We start from the raw sequence: 13987 nt of genomic DNA, 5'->3' as shown, positions 1-13987 counted from the left end.
TGTACTATTGTGGATACAAGAGTGAAAGCAATTCCAGACCATTTCCTCAATCATTACTTGATTGGAACATGCAAAGGAGACAAGGAGGTATTGTAGGGCTCATTCTGTTATTGAAGTTCACTGACATAGCACACTGAGTTTATGAATAAATACTGACTAGTGACAGAGGCAAAACGAGAGTACAGTTTATTAGTTCTTCTGATACTACTGCTTCATCTCAGTAGGCAGGTATGAGTATGCTCATCCAAACAGCCACCATGTACATTAAGCTCTGTGCACATAACTGATTTCACAAAAGTGCAGAAACATTAGTTTTTTCTTAGAAGAGTGGACCTACACAATGTTCCTGGCTCAGAGACTGACATTTCTCAGTGGATGAATTTGGACTTGAAACTCGTTTCCTCCTGTCATGATCTTCAACCAGATTGCAATTTCATAACCATCTTTACTTCCATCATGTCTCCAATCACCTAACCATAAGAACCTCTGAAACTCATTCCTTCACATTTTACACTGTTACTAGTTAACTTTTGAGTTGTCTAGCTTTTATCTAGCATTTCTATTTCTTCCAGTTTACAAAATTTTAGCCCTCAGTAGCTTTCGCACACTGGGAGTTTGAAGACTCAGTTATGAAGAAGAAAATTCTTCAGGATATTCACAAAGAAGCAGGAGATATGTTTAAAACATAGATTTAATGCTGCAAAGCTAACTATTCATAAAATGCTTAATAAAGAAGTCTCATAATTAATTCGCTGAACTCCTGGAGGAGTGAGGGCAGGTTTCATAAAAACAGTAACATTTGAGTTGGCTCTTAAAAAAGGAAGCTGGAATGAAATTCAGTCTTTATCCAGATTTTTTTTCATCTCTTAACATCAGTGCTCCTTGAATTAAGTTCTTAAAATGCAGTTCTCATCACTGTGAAAATATGTTCCCTTCGGTATCTAAGCAAGAGGTCCGTCCATATTATGCACCCCAAAGCCATTGGCATGACACTACTTTCCTGTTCCTGCTTCATTTTTCCCATGGAGTTTCTCATTGTACAGTAATATACCACTGTTGCTCAAGATTATTTTAGAGCAACAGACATTTTTAATAGTAATGGTTTTGAAAATAGTTTTTAGTAAAAAATATCACTAGTATATCAAGCTCCAAAGCTTAGAACAACTTTAAAAAGTAAAATTAAATGTACAGTTATTTAAATAAAAAAACAAATAATTATATTTTGGTATATTTGGCCAAAAGCTTGAATAGAGAGCAAAGATGCAAATATCATTAAATCACTGAAGTTTGGAAAATTCCATTGTAATAGGTGGCCTTAGAATATTAACTACCAAACACCACCTGATAACACTTCAAGAAACCTTGGCCATATCTTGCAATTTCATTGCCTTGTGTCTTTCCTCAGGCCACTTCTTGTCTTGACTGCTGGTTTCTTTTATTCAGTTTGTTGTTGTTGTTCGTTCAGTCACTAAGTTGTGTCGGACTCTTTGCAACCCCACGGACTGCAGCACACTAAGCTCCATTGTCCTCCACTCTCTCCTGAAGTTTGCTCAAATTCATGTCCATTGAGCCTTTATTCAATTATCACCTCCTTTTCTAACACCTAGTTTGTATCTTTTGCTATAGAATTTAATACATACTCTGCTGCTACCGCTAAGTCGCTTCAGTCGTGTCCGACTCTGTGCGACCCCATAGACAGCAGCCCACCAGGCTCCGCTGTCCCTGGGATTCTCCAGGCAAGAACACTGGAGTGGGTTGCCATTTCCTTCTCCAATGCATGAAAGTGAAGAGTGAAAGTGAAGCCGCTCAGTCGTGTCCGACTCTTAGCGACCCCATGGACTGCAGCCTATCAGGCTCCTCCGTCCATGGGATTTTCCAGGCAAGAGTACTGGAGTGGATTGACATTGCCTTCTCCGATATATACTTTAGTATATATTAAAACAGTTTTTGGTATAGTTATCATCTCTGCTGTGCTGGAAACTCTATGAAAGGAAGACTTATATGGAATGTATTCCTGGTTGTCTGTTCTGAGCAGAAGGCCTAGCTCACACTTCCCAATGGGTGAATGAATGAGAAAGTATAGTGTCTGTGTTTAGTTTCTATTTGCTGAATTGACTTGATTAGGCCACTGAAAAATTGAGCTCTCTCAAGTATCCGTTGTTAAATGTCACTTCAGACTTAGACAGCAGTGATGAATCATGGCTTCTGAAAGACCATATTTAAAATAAGCATCCGTTGCCTGGGAACAGAGCAAGTCCTCCCAACAGTTTTATGGATTATCTTATCAGGTTAGCTCATATCAGCAAAAAACCTCTATGAGCATGGGAAAGAAAAAGAGAGAGAAGAGGAAAGAGAAAATCATCATAATCTTGATGGTCATTTGTATAGAATTTTACCATTTCCTTACACTTTCTTCACCTCCGATTTCTATCACATGATAGGTATTATTATTATTAATGGCAGTATTTGTTTTTGTTGTTGTTGACTGCTTTGTGACCCCATGGAATGTAGCCCGCCAGGTTCCTCTCTCCATGAGATTTTCCCAGAAAGAATACTGTAGTGGGTTGTGATATTTCCTTCTCCCAGGGATCTTCCCAACCCAGGGATGGCGCCTGTATATCCTGCATTGGCAGTCAGATTCTTCACCACTGAGCCACCAGGGTAGCCCCATAGTGGTGGTATTATTATTGTTATTCTCATAATCCACTAAAATGATACAAATAGAAGTGAAAATAAAGTACCAACCTGCATCCTTGCCTCCTTGCCTTCTTTATTTTGTAGATGTTCACTTTTATGTTATTTTCTTAATTCATAAATCATAACTATTTTAGATCAAATTTTATATCAAGATGAAGACCAGTTTTACACATGGGTAACATATTCTACTTATAAAGCTGTTCCATCAGACCTTCCATTTGGCCAAACATGTAATTCACTAGAGGAAATTAACTTTTAAAATTATGTTAGAGTTATTTTTTTAATTAAATGCTTTAGATATGCATTTAAATTATACACACATTATGTATGCATATTCCCTTTAATAAACAGATTTGGATATGATCTGGAAAATTGTTTTGAGGACTAAAGACTAATTCTAAGCACTTGATATATGAAAGTCTACTTTTTTTTTCCCCCAAAACCTAATTACTGAAGAAAATTTCCAGGATATTTCATAGGATATGTGTGCAACACTCTCTTTTTTCCTACACTGCATAGATGAAGTAAGTTCTCATGGAATTGAATAAGTTTCTTCTAAGCCAAAATTGTCAAAAAGATCATAAATCAAAGAAAGAAAAAGGAAAGTTCTCAGAAAAAAAAGAAAACTATTGCCTTTTCTTTACTGAAAGCTAGAATGAAATAACTCAAGTAATATATCAGACAGAGTTCAATCCAGGAAGCAGAAACCCTAGGAGTACTGTGGTTTTACTATAGCAGTCGGATATTACCCAACCGTGGGATAAGCTAGAAATTAAGTTTAGAATGAAGAAGCTGGAAGATCAGAATAAAGTTAGTAAGCAGCCTTCCTGAAGCACTGGCAATGATGGAAATATTAGGGCTTGCACGGGAATCCGGGAAGCCAGTCAAACCCGTCTGCTGATGTGTGACTATGACAGGGAGCTGATGGGAAAATCTATGAAATGGTTCTGCCTCTGGATCTTATAGTGAGTCTAGGGTTGCAGTTGGTCATCAGTGCCAGCAGTCAGAAAGAACTGGGCATAGAGCCTGAGTTAGTGAAGACACACTGACACCCTCCAGGTCTATTAACCACAATAACCTTCAGCGCCAAGTAACTCCTGCTTCACTTCTGCCTTCCGCCACATCTTGCAAAATTTTAGTTTTGGTCAACTCTGTCAGGAAATGAGTCCTAGAAACTGTAGTTTTAGCTTTTCCAATTTACTCGGAAAAAAAAAGAAAAAATCACCAGGTTTTCGAGTTCAAATTTCTTTGAAGCGTTAGTGTATTAAAGCTATCAAGTAAATAGAATGTATGTTCTAGAGAGATTCTGATTCTAAAGTGTTTCGGATGGAATATACTTTCTAAAGTAAAAGGAAATTTTAAGTAAGCACTGGATAGAATTGTCAATAATAATCAGAGAGGAAGATTTCCTCAAAGATCTTGCATAATATATTGGTATAAGGAGAATCCATATTAAGTAAGACACCATGGTCTGGTGGCTCAGATGGCAAAGAGTATGCTTGCAATATGGGTTTGATCCCTGGGTCAGGAAGATCCCCTGAGAAGGAAATGCCAACCCACTCCAATATTCTTGCTTGGAAAATCCCATGGACAGAGGAACCTGGCAGGCTACAGTCCATGGGGTTGCAAGGAGTCAGACATGACTGAACGACTAACACATATGGTTATAGAAAAACAACTGTTTGAATCCTATGATATGTTGACTTCCTCAGTTTGTCACATTTGGACTAATATTATAGTTCAGTTTATCCATAACCAAGAATCAGTTTTCACCACAGAGCAGCTTTCTGAATTTTCACCATGGAAACTGGAAACAAATGGCCCCTAAAATAGCCAGAGTTCCAAGATGAAGCTTATCCAAGAGCAGTGAGTGGCAATGTCAGTTCATCTGGATTTACGACTGAGCGACTTTCAGTTCCCTTCACTTCTTTAAATGTATGGATTGTGTGAGCTCAGTTGAACCAGAGACTACCCTTTATCAACTATGAGAGCTTTAGCAAGTCACTTTCTCTTTCTCATCTTTCTATTCTTTGTTCACTTAATCATTTATGCATTCATTCAAGCAGCACGGCCTGCTACAGTTCATGGGGTCGCAGAGCTGGACACAACTTTGTTACTGCATAACAACAACCAACTATCTACTTGATTTTTTATTGTATTACCCAATGCATATGTTTCTTCACTAGAAGGGGTCCTCCACAGTTGGTGCTATGAAGACAGTCAGTATGTTTTGCCATCCTAGATCTCAGAGAGTTCTTAAAGATTCAGGGAAGTCTCCCCTGAGAAAGATAAAATTAATTAGAGACCTGAAAGTAATTACTTAGTCAAAAAAGTAGAGACTACAAGTGAGGAAAAGAGATAATTGCTGAGTTGAGAATGGTAAAAATAAAAATGTGTTTTGCATAATCAATGAACTCAGCAGACATTGGGAAACATTTCATCTTCCCCAAGCTGAGATCCAGTGATGGAAAGAAATGCCATAGAAGAAAAAAAGAGACAATGGCATCAGCAGGAGTCTCAGAGAAAAAGAAAAGTGGTGCCTGACCATGTGGGAAGCTGCAGGACTTCAACAGTGTTTTGCATTAGAGAAAATTCTCTATAGATAGTATGAAAATATTCAAATAAAAGATAAGAGGCAGGGTGGGAATTTCAATAATCTCTTCTAATCCTTTCATTCTGTTCTTCTAAATATTGCTTCTAATAAGTGAGATGTGGCTACTGAGCACTTGCAATGTAGCTGGTCTGAGCTGAGATGCGCTGTAAGTAAAAAATTCACACCAGATTGTGTAGTCTTAGCATAAAAAATGTAAATATATTATTAATAAATCTTATATTGATTCTATGTTGAGATTCAAATGTTTTAGATATATTGGGTTGCATATATTATATTGCAAAAATTATTTTTCACTTCTTCTTCATATATGTTTAATGTAGTTACTAGCAAATTTAAAATTACATATGCAAGTCTCATCATTTGTCTATTGTCAGTGCTGCTCTAAATCATTTGCTCCCTGGGTAACCACAGAATGCTGAAGAGTCTTCTAGAGTTTTTGCTGGCTAAAAGGGGAAATTTTCTTTCTAGTAAATCAGAATACTACAGAAGGTTACATTTATCCCTGAGATGATACCCACCAGTGTCTGAGACAGAAACCATCTAACTAGGTTATACGCTGTACAGACTTCAGGAGAGCAGTTTAGAAGATTATGTGGGAATTAAAATATATGCACATAGCCTATTGTGTATCAACAAGATACGTGCTCAGAGAAGACTCCTACACACCACTTAGAATACTGGTTTAAATTTTTCCACCAATAAAATCACTTTAAATAAACAAGGGGAAAAAAACTAGCAATAGTACAGTGACTGCCACATACTGTAGCTAAATGGCAAGGATTGTTTTAGAGAAAATGAATTTTTCATGAGTGTTCTTTAAAAAATATCTTGCCAGGATTTTTTTCTTTGATATAGTCAGCTAAAAAAATCCATTACATCCTATTGAAATTCATGATTGATCTTTTGCATATTTGAAACAATTTGAAGAACACATTAAATTTAGCTTTGTGCCAAATAGCTGAACATACCTCATTCTGCCCTTCAAAGATCTCATAGTCCAATAGAAGAGATTTCTACACAAAGAAATAGAAAAGTGTAAAAGGTTGAATAATCAAATTACATCTAAAAGTACATATGAAACCGGATTCTGAGAAAAATCATATTATTTACCTACACTGTCTATGTTTTTGTTAAGAATTAAACGACTGCTTATAGTTCAGAAAATCTTTAGCTACTTTTAAAAACTCTCAGTTATCTTAAGGAACTGAGCCTTAATTAATAAGTTAATATTTTCTTTGGAGGGTCTGTCAAGAATGGTATAATGCATGTGTTTTTACTGGCACTTAATTCTTCATAATTACTGCAAGGAAGTCAAACTTTTTCCAATATTTTTAAGTCTTCTGGAAAAGAATATTTTATAGACTTTTCTAGTCACTATGACTCTGACATAATCAAGTATAATGAATGTATTGATTTACAGAAGAAATGCACCGTGAGTGGCAGACACTGCAAGTGTACCCCCTCAGGGCCCGCCTACTCTAAGCCACACTGTATATTTTGCTGGAGAAAAGGAGGCCAGAGGTTTGACTTTATGAACCTCTTGTATACTGATGGCCAGCTTTTATATTTCTTTCAAATCACTAAGCTATGTCTATGACTTGTAGAATAATGTTGAATTAAGGACCATTTTCTCCAAAATTTCTAAACCTGAATCAGTGGACTAAACAGAAAGACTGTAACTCACTACCTGCTTTTAAAAATAATTTTATTTATTTATTATTTTTGGCTGTGTTGAGTCTTCAATACTGTGCAAGGGCTTTGTCTAGTTGCAGAGAGCAAGGACTAGTCTTTGTTGCTCTGCATGGGCTTCTCATTGCAGGGTGTTGTGGGTCACAAGCTCTAGGCTGGGCAGGCTTCAGTAGTTGTGACACTTGAATTCAACAGTTGTGGCCCATGGGCTCTAAAACATGGGCTCAATAGTTGTGGCTCATGGGCTTAGTTGCTCCATGGTTGTGGTATCTTCCTTTACCAGGGATTGAACTGGTGTCCCTTGCATTCCAAGACAGATTCTTAACTACTGGACAACCAGGAAAGCTCAGCTATCTTCTTTCATTAAAAAATACTATTTTGAAAATCATATTTTGAAAGCCATACAATTTTACATTTTATATTCAAGTAGAAACTAGGTTGGATGGGGACATTTATTCTTCTTCACGTTATCCGGGATTGATAGAGTATTGGGATATGTAATATTTGCTTTTTATTTCTCCTGGATTTTACATTTCTAATTGGTGTATGGACTTTGAGGAAAAGGGGAAGACTTTTGGTAGACTGATGAAGTAGGGTAATTAACATACAAGTTCAGTCCAGTACAGTTGCTCAGTCGTGTCCGACTCTTTGCGACCCCATAAATCGCAGCACTCCAGGCCTCCCTGTCCATCACCAACTCCAGGAGTTTACTCAAACTCATGTCCATCGAGTCAGTGATGCCATCCAGCCATCTCATTCTCTGTCGTCCCCTTCTCCTCCTGCCCCCAATCCCTCCTAGCACCAGAGTCTTTTCCAATGAGTCAACTCTTCGCATGAGGTGGCCAAAGTACTGGAGCTTCAGCTTCAGCATCATTCCTTCCAAAGAACACCCAGGGCTGATCTCCTTCAGAATGGACTGGTTGGATCTAGGCATCATTAAATTTTTGGAGTTTTAAAGATTGTCAGTTGTCCGGTCTGGATACGATAGAGTATCAGTCAATTTGTGTTTTGCATCAAATAAAACCTGGACAAGATGCATCAAAAAGCTCATTGAGGAGTCTTAAAAATAGCAGGCAAATCTGGGAAGAGATCTCTGATTTACTGATGAATTAATGGTGACTTTACCATTTTTTTGTCCAATATTTCTCAACCAACACTGCAGCAAGCACAAAGGATTAGACAGAGAGCTCAGGAGAAGCCCTATAGTACTCACTCAAGGAACAGAAAGGGAACATTTTTTAGATAGAGTCTGGAAATGCCCTACTGCAGTCCTGTCTCTTTTTTTCTGTTCTCCCAGGACCTGACTCCTAAACAACTGTGTGTTATAATGGGAGCCCATAGAAGCCAAAGCTCTGAGTAAGAGAGCCTTCCTCTACTTTCAGCAGAGGACCTGTAGTTCCAAACAGGTGGGGCCAACCATTGTTGTTTTTTTAAGTGTCCTCACTTCATGGGAAATAGATGGGGAAACTGTGGAAACAGTGTCGGACTTTATTTTGGGGGGCTCCAAAATCACTGCAGATGGTGATTGCAGCCATGAAATTAGAAGACGCTTACTCCTTGGAAGGAAAGTTATGACCAACCTAGATAGCATATTCAAAAGCAGAGACATTACTTTGCCAACTAAGGTCCATCTAGTCAAGGCTATAGTTTTTCCAGTGGTCATGTATGGATGTGAGAGCTGGACTGTGAAGAAGGCTAAGCACCGATGAATTGATGCTTTTGAACTGTGGTGTTGGGAGAAGACTCTTGAGAGTCCCTTGGACTGCAAGGAGATCCAACCAGTCCATTCTGAAGGAGATCAGCCCTGGGATTTCTTTGGAAGGAATGATGCTGAAGCTGAAACTCCAGTACTTTGGCCACCTCATGCGAAGAGTTGACTCATTGGAAAAGACTCTGATGCTGGGAGGGATTGGGGGCAGGAGGAGAAGGGGAAGACAGAGGATGAGATGGCTGGATGGCATCACTGACTCGATGGATATGAATCTGAGTGAACTCCGGGAGGTGGTGATGGACAGGGAGGCCTGGCGTGCTGCGGTTCATGGGGTCGCAAAGAGTCGGACACGACTGAGCGACTGAACTGAACTGAACTGAACCACTGTTTAACTGGAGAGATGGACTCCCTTCAGAAGTGCACTGAAGAGCAGAATAACTAAAATCACAGCTCTCTACGTGAAGGATGAAATAGAAAAATTCCAAAGAACCAGAAAGTATGGACACAAATTATGGAGAGGAAGGAACGCAGGAAATCAATCCCGAATCATTGTTTATAAGCATCCAACTCATTCCCAAACAGTGCACACACATAGGTCTGATACTATTTAGCATGCAAAAGACTGAGAACTGAGCATGTTCACCACCGTCCATTTCCAAGACTGACCACTAGGTGGCATATACACCAGGAAGATCCAAATGGCATATGAATGGTTTGAAAAGTTAACTGGTACTGGAACAAGGAATTCAGGAGGCTGGTTCAAACTTAAGGTCTAAATCTAACCAGTTTGACTACATACAAAAATAAAAATTTCAATATTCTCCGTATGATTGAAAGTAGAGTCAGGGTCTCATATATGATATAATATTCTAAATATCCAAGGTATAATTTAAAAATTACTTGGCATATGAACTACCAGGGAAATCTCAGCTTGCATGGGAAAATGAAAATCAAGATACCAATGATGGGATGACAAAGATGTTGGAATTAAATGACTCTTGAAACAAAAGGAAAACTAGAAAGCATGCCAAATAAATAGAAGATATAAACAAGAACCAAATGGAAATTTTAAACCTATAAACACAATGTGCTAAGTTGCTTCAGTCATGTCTGACTCTTTAGACATGACTGTGTAGCCTGCCAGGCTTCTCTGTCCATGGAATTCTCCAGGCAAGAATACTGGAGTGGGTTGCCATTTCCTTCTCCAGGGGATCTTCCTGACCGAGGGCTCAAACCTGTATCTCTTATGTCTTCTGCATTGGCAGGCAGGTTCTTTATCACTAGTGCCACCTGGGAAACATAATAATTGAAACCAAAAACAAAGCCTCCATTGACCAGCTCAGTACCAGAACAGAGGTGACAGAGGAAATAATCAATGAGCTGGAGGGTTAACCAATACAAGTGATTCAATCTGAACATCAGAGAGGAAAATAAATTGGAAAAGTGAAAAGAGCCTTAGAGATCTGTGGGATAATAACCAAAAAAATCTAGCATTTATCACTGGAGCCTCAGAAAGAGAAGAGAAAAAATGTAGTGCGAGAAAAATATTTGAAGAAATAATGGTTGGAAATATCCCAAATTTGACAAAAGAACCGTACGTACAAATTCAAGAAGTTCAGTGAATTTCAAACAGAATAAACAAACAATTCCACTTTCTGACATATCATAATCAAACTGCTGAAAATTCAAGAGAGAGGAAAAAAACCCCTAAAAACAGCCAGAGAAAAATGCTGCCTTCTCAATGGGAGACCAGCCACAGGAGCCAGAAAGAAGTGACATTACAGTTTTCAGTGGTTGAAAGAGAAAACGCTGTCAACTCAGAATGCCATATCCGACGAACACGTGCTTCAGCAATACAGGTGAAATAAAAAACTTTCAGATAATTCCTGGTGAGTTTTCCTGATTAGGTAATCCATTACCAGTAGGCCTGCTCTAAATATACTGTGAGAAAGTTCTTTAGATTGAAGAGAAATAATATCAGAAGGAAGCCCAGAACATTAGAAGTGAAGAAGGACAACAAAATTGCAGCCTTTGGGTGTAAATATACTTGGTTGCGTCCCTGGTAGCTCAGATGGTAAAGATTCTGCCTGCAATGCAGGAGACCCAGGTTCGATCCCTGGATCAGGAAGGTCCCCTGGAGGAGGGCATGGCAACCCACTCCAGTACTCTTGCCTAGGGAATCCCCATGCTCAGCACCAGAATAGAGGTGACAGAGGAGCCTGGCGGGCTACAGTCCATTGGGTCACAAAGAGTTGGACATGACTGAGTAACTAAGCACAACCACACATACTTGATTCGAGCTTCCCTGGTGGCTCAGCTGGTGAAGAATCTGCCTGAAATACAGGAGTCTAGGGTTAGATCCTCAGGTCAGGAAGATCCCCTGGAGAAGGGAATGGCTACCCACTCCAGTATTCTGGCCTGGATAACTCCATGAACAAGAAGCCTGGTAGACTACAGCCCATGGGGTCGCAAAGAGTCAGGCATGACTGATAGACTAACACATTTTGAAACACACACAGATAATTGATTATTCTATTTAGTTCTTTAAAATACATTTGTGCACTGTAAACAGAAATTCTAATGTTCTCTGGTAGGGATTTTGATGTGTGTCTAGAACCACAGTATAAAGAGAGACACAGATTTTCAATATAGATAAGGACTATTAGACAATGAAATTAATCCCTGCTCTGCAAACTATCTCCATTTTACAGTGGGGAAACAGGTATCGAGGGGAGTTAGCTTGTTGAAGATCCTATAGCAATCAGATTGAGGTGAGAGTTTTTCTAGCTTTCTAGGTATTATCACCTACTAGTTTACCAAATACTGTATTCCAGCCCTCTAGGATACTGCTGAGATTAGAAAAGAAAGAGAGAGACAGAGGGAGAGAGAGAGAATTTCTGAAGAAGAAAGAAGAGGGGGAGAGGAAGGGAGGGAGACAAAGACCAAGTAGAGACAACTTGGCTGTATTCTGTCAGCACTGAATTCAGAGCTCACTGGAATGGGGTTCCTGAGCCTGAGCCAGGGGAGGTTGCCACTCAGAGATCCACTGGAATTAACCAGTAATCGTACCAGGAGAGAGTCCAAGATGGATGAACTGGCATTAAGCTGTATAGTGATCATACCAGGTCTGACCCAATTTCCAGACTCCTACTGTTGGAAAATAAAGGACCTAGTTTCCCCAGGCTTTTCCTGAAAAGAGTTGGCTGGCACTCCAACAGAGGCAGAGAAAGTGAGCTGACTCCCAGGTGTATTCTTTTGATGTGCACTTCTGGTGTTCAGCAGGCTCTAAGTACTGGACCTCAGGACAACCTGATATGAATTTCTGACTCTCCTTTTCTGATCACTGGGGCACAGTCAAGGGGACTTATGAGCCTTGACGAGTCACGTTTCTGATGGAAATGATAAAGGTAAGGACGGATGAAGCATAGAGAAGACCGGCTACATAGTAATACACAGAAACAAACACCACTGAGATACTTAGCTTCCTGGAATGGATACAGAGAACTCTTGCTTGTGACAGAGTCAATCCTTGTACATGTAGTAGAGGAAAATTCACGTGTTACTTCTTACTTCGTTTCTGAAATGTAGTGCTGGGAAAAGAAGAAAATATCAGGGGTGAACTTTTTTTTTTTTTTTTTTTAGGGGACGGAGTGCTCTGAGTGAAAGCAGGGAAAAAGCTATTATAACTTAATTCTGCCCTGGGAATTGATGATCTGATCCAGAAAAGACAGAGTACGACACTAAGAGATATGTTATAGCCAGGACTGCACTGTCAGAGAAAAGTGAACTTCTTTCCAGGTAACAGTGAAGCCTGTCTTGGGGTGTTCAGTGTAAATAAAGTGGCATTGGAGAGGCAAGTAAAGCCAGTTTTCCATACAAGTCTAGGTATTTTACTGATGCCATTGACAACCTTAGGGGCTGCTTTTTCAAGACAGCAGCCATACTTACTGACCTCACCCAGATTCGAGTATCTTGTGTAGAAATAAGCACCCATTAAACAGGACTGTTTAAATAAGCATCTCTGTGGACTCAGACAGAGCTAACTGTCCTTGAACCAACTCCAGATATCTAGTGTGCTTAGTCATTCAGTCATGTCTGAGTCTTTGCAACCCCACAGCATGTAGCCCACCATCCTCCTCTGTCCATGAATTCTCCAGGCAAGAATGCTGGAGTGGGTTGCTATTTCTTACTCCAGGGTACCTTCTCAACCCAGGGATCACACTGACATTGTGTCTCCTGCATTGGCAGGCAGATTCTAACCGTGACACCTGGGAAACCCCAGATATACAGTAAAGTAATTATTATAAATTGATTCCCTGGTGGCTCAGCGGCAAAGAATCTGTCTGCCAATGCAGGAGACTCAGGTTCTACCCCTGGGTTGGGAAGATCCTCTGGAGAGGGAAATGGCAAACCACTCCATTATTCTTACCTGGAAAATCCCATAGACAGAGGAGCCTGGAGGGCTACAGTCCATGGAGTCACAACAGAGTTGGACACGACTTAGTGGCTAAACAACAACAATCTGAAATAGAAGGCCAAGTGCCTTATCAAGAAATCTCTAAATATATAACAACACCAACTCTGTGAGATTAGGCTGTTTCAGAAAATGGCAGGGATATAGCAGTGGCTTGGCATCTAACAGCACCTGCATTTCAGATTGTCTAAACTTCATCAAAAAGAGTGTCTTCTGCTCATAACACTTATGGATATTTACAACTTACAAGTTGTCTAGAAATCCAGATTCATTCAGCCTTGAATAGGTGCTTAATAAATATTAGCTATTTTTTAGGAGTTTATTTAGTAGTTTATCTCATCAACCTATACAGACGAAAATCACTTGTCTGTACTCCAAACCAATGACATCAAGATTTTGAGGGTCGATGAGCCTAGATTTTGAGGGGGTGTGAGCCTAGATTGAGCTTTCCAAGTGGCCCAGTGGTAAAGAGCCTTTCTGCCAATACAGGAGATGATCCCTGGGCTGGAAAGATACACAGGGAAGGAAAAGGCAACCTACCCCAGTATTCTTGCCTGAGAAATCCCATGGACAGGGGAGTCTGGAGCTCTACAGTCTGTGGTGTCATGAAAGATTCAGACAAGACTTAGGGACTAAACAACAACATTATATCTACTGGCAGTTGTCCGTCTAAGACTGGGGAGCTTAAATTATTCCAATATGCAATCAAGATTAAAGAACCACTGAATAGGTCCTTCAATAGAAACAGAATAGGTCCCCCCATTTCCTTAAATAAACAGAAAAAGCCTGAAAATGAAATCCC

This window comes from Budorcas taxicolor, chromosome 1, assembly GCF_023091745.1.
Source record: "Budorcas taxicolor isolate Tak-1 chromosome 1, Takin1.1, whole genome shotgun sequence".
Taxonomy (NCBI): Eukaryota; Metazoa; Chordata; class Mammalia; order Artiodactyla; family Bovidae; genus Budorcas; species Budorcas taxicolor.
Note: the sequence above shows the minus strand (reverse complement) of the source record.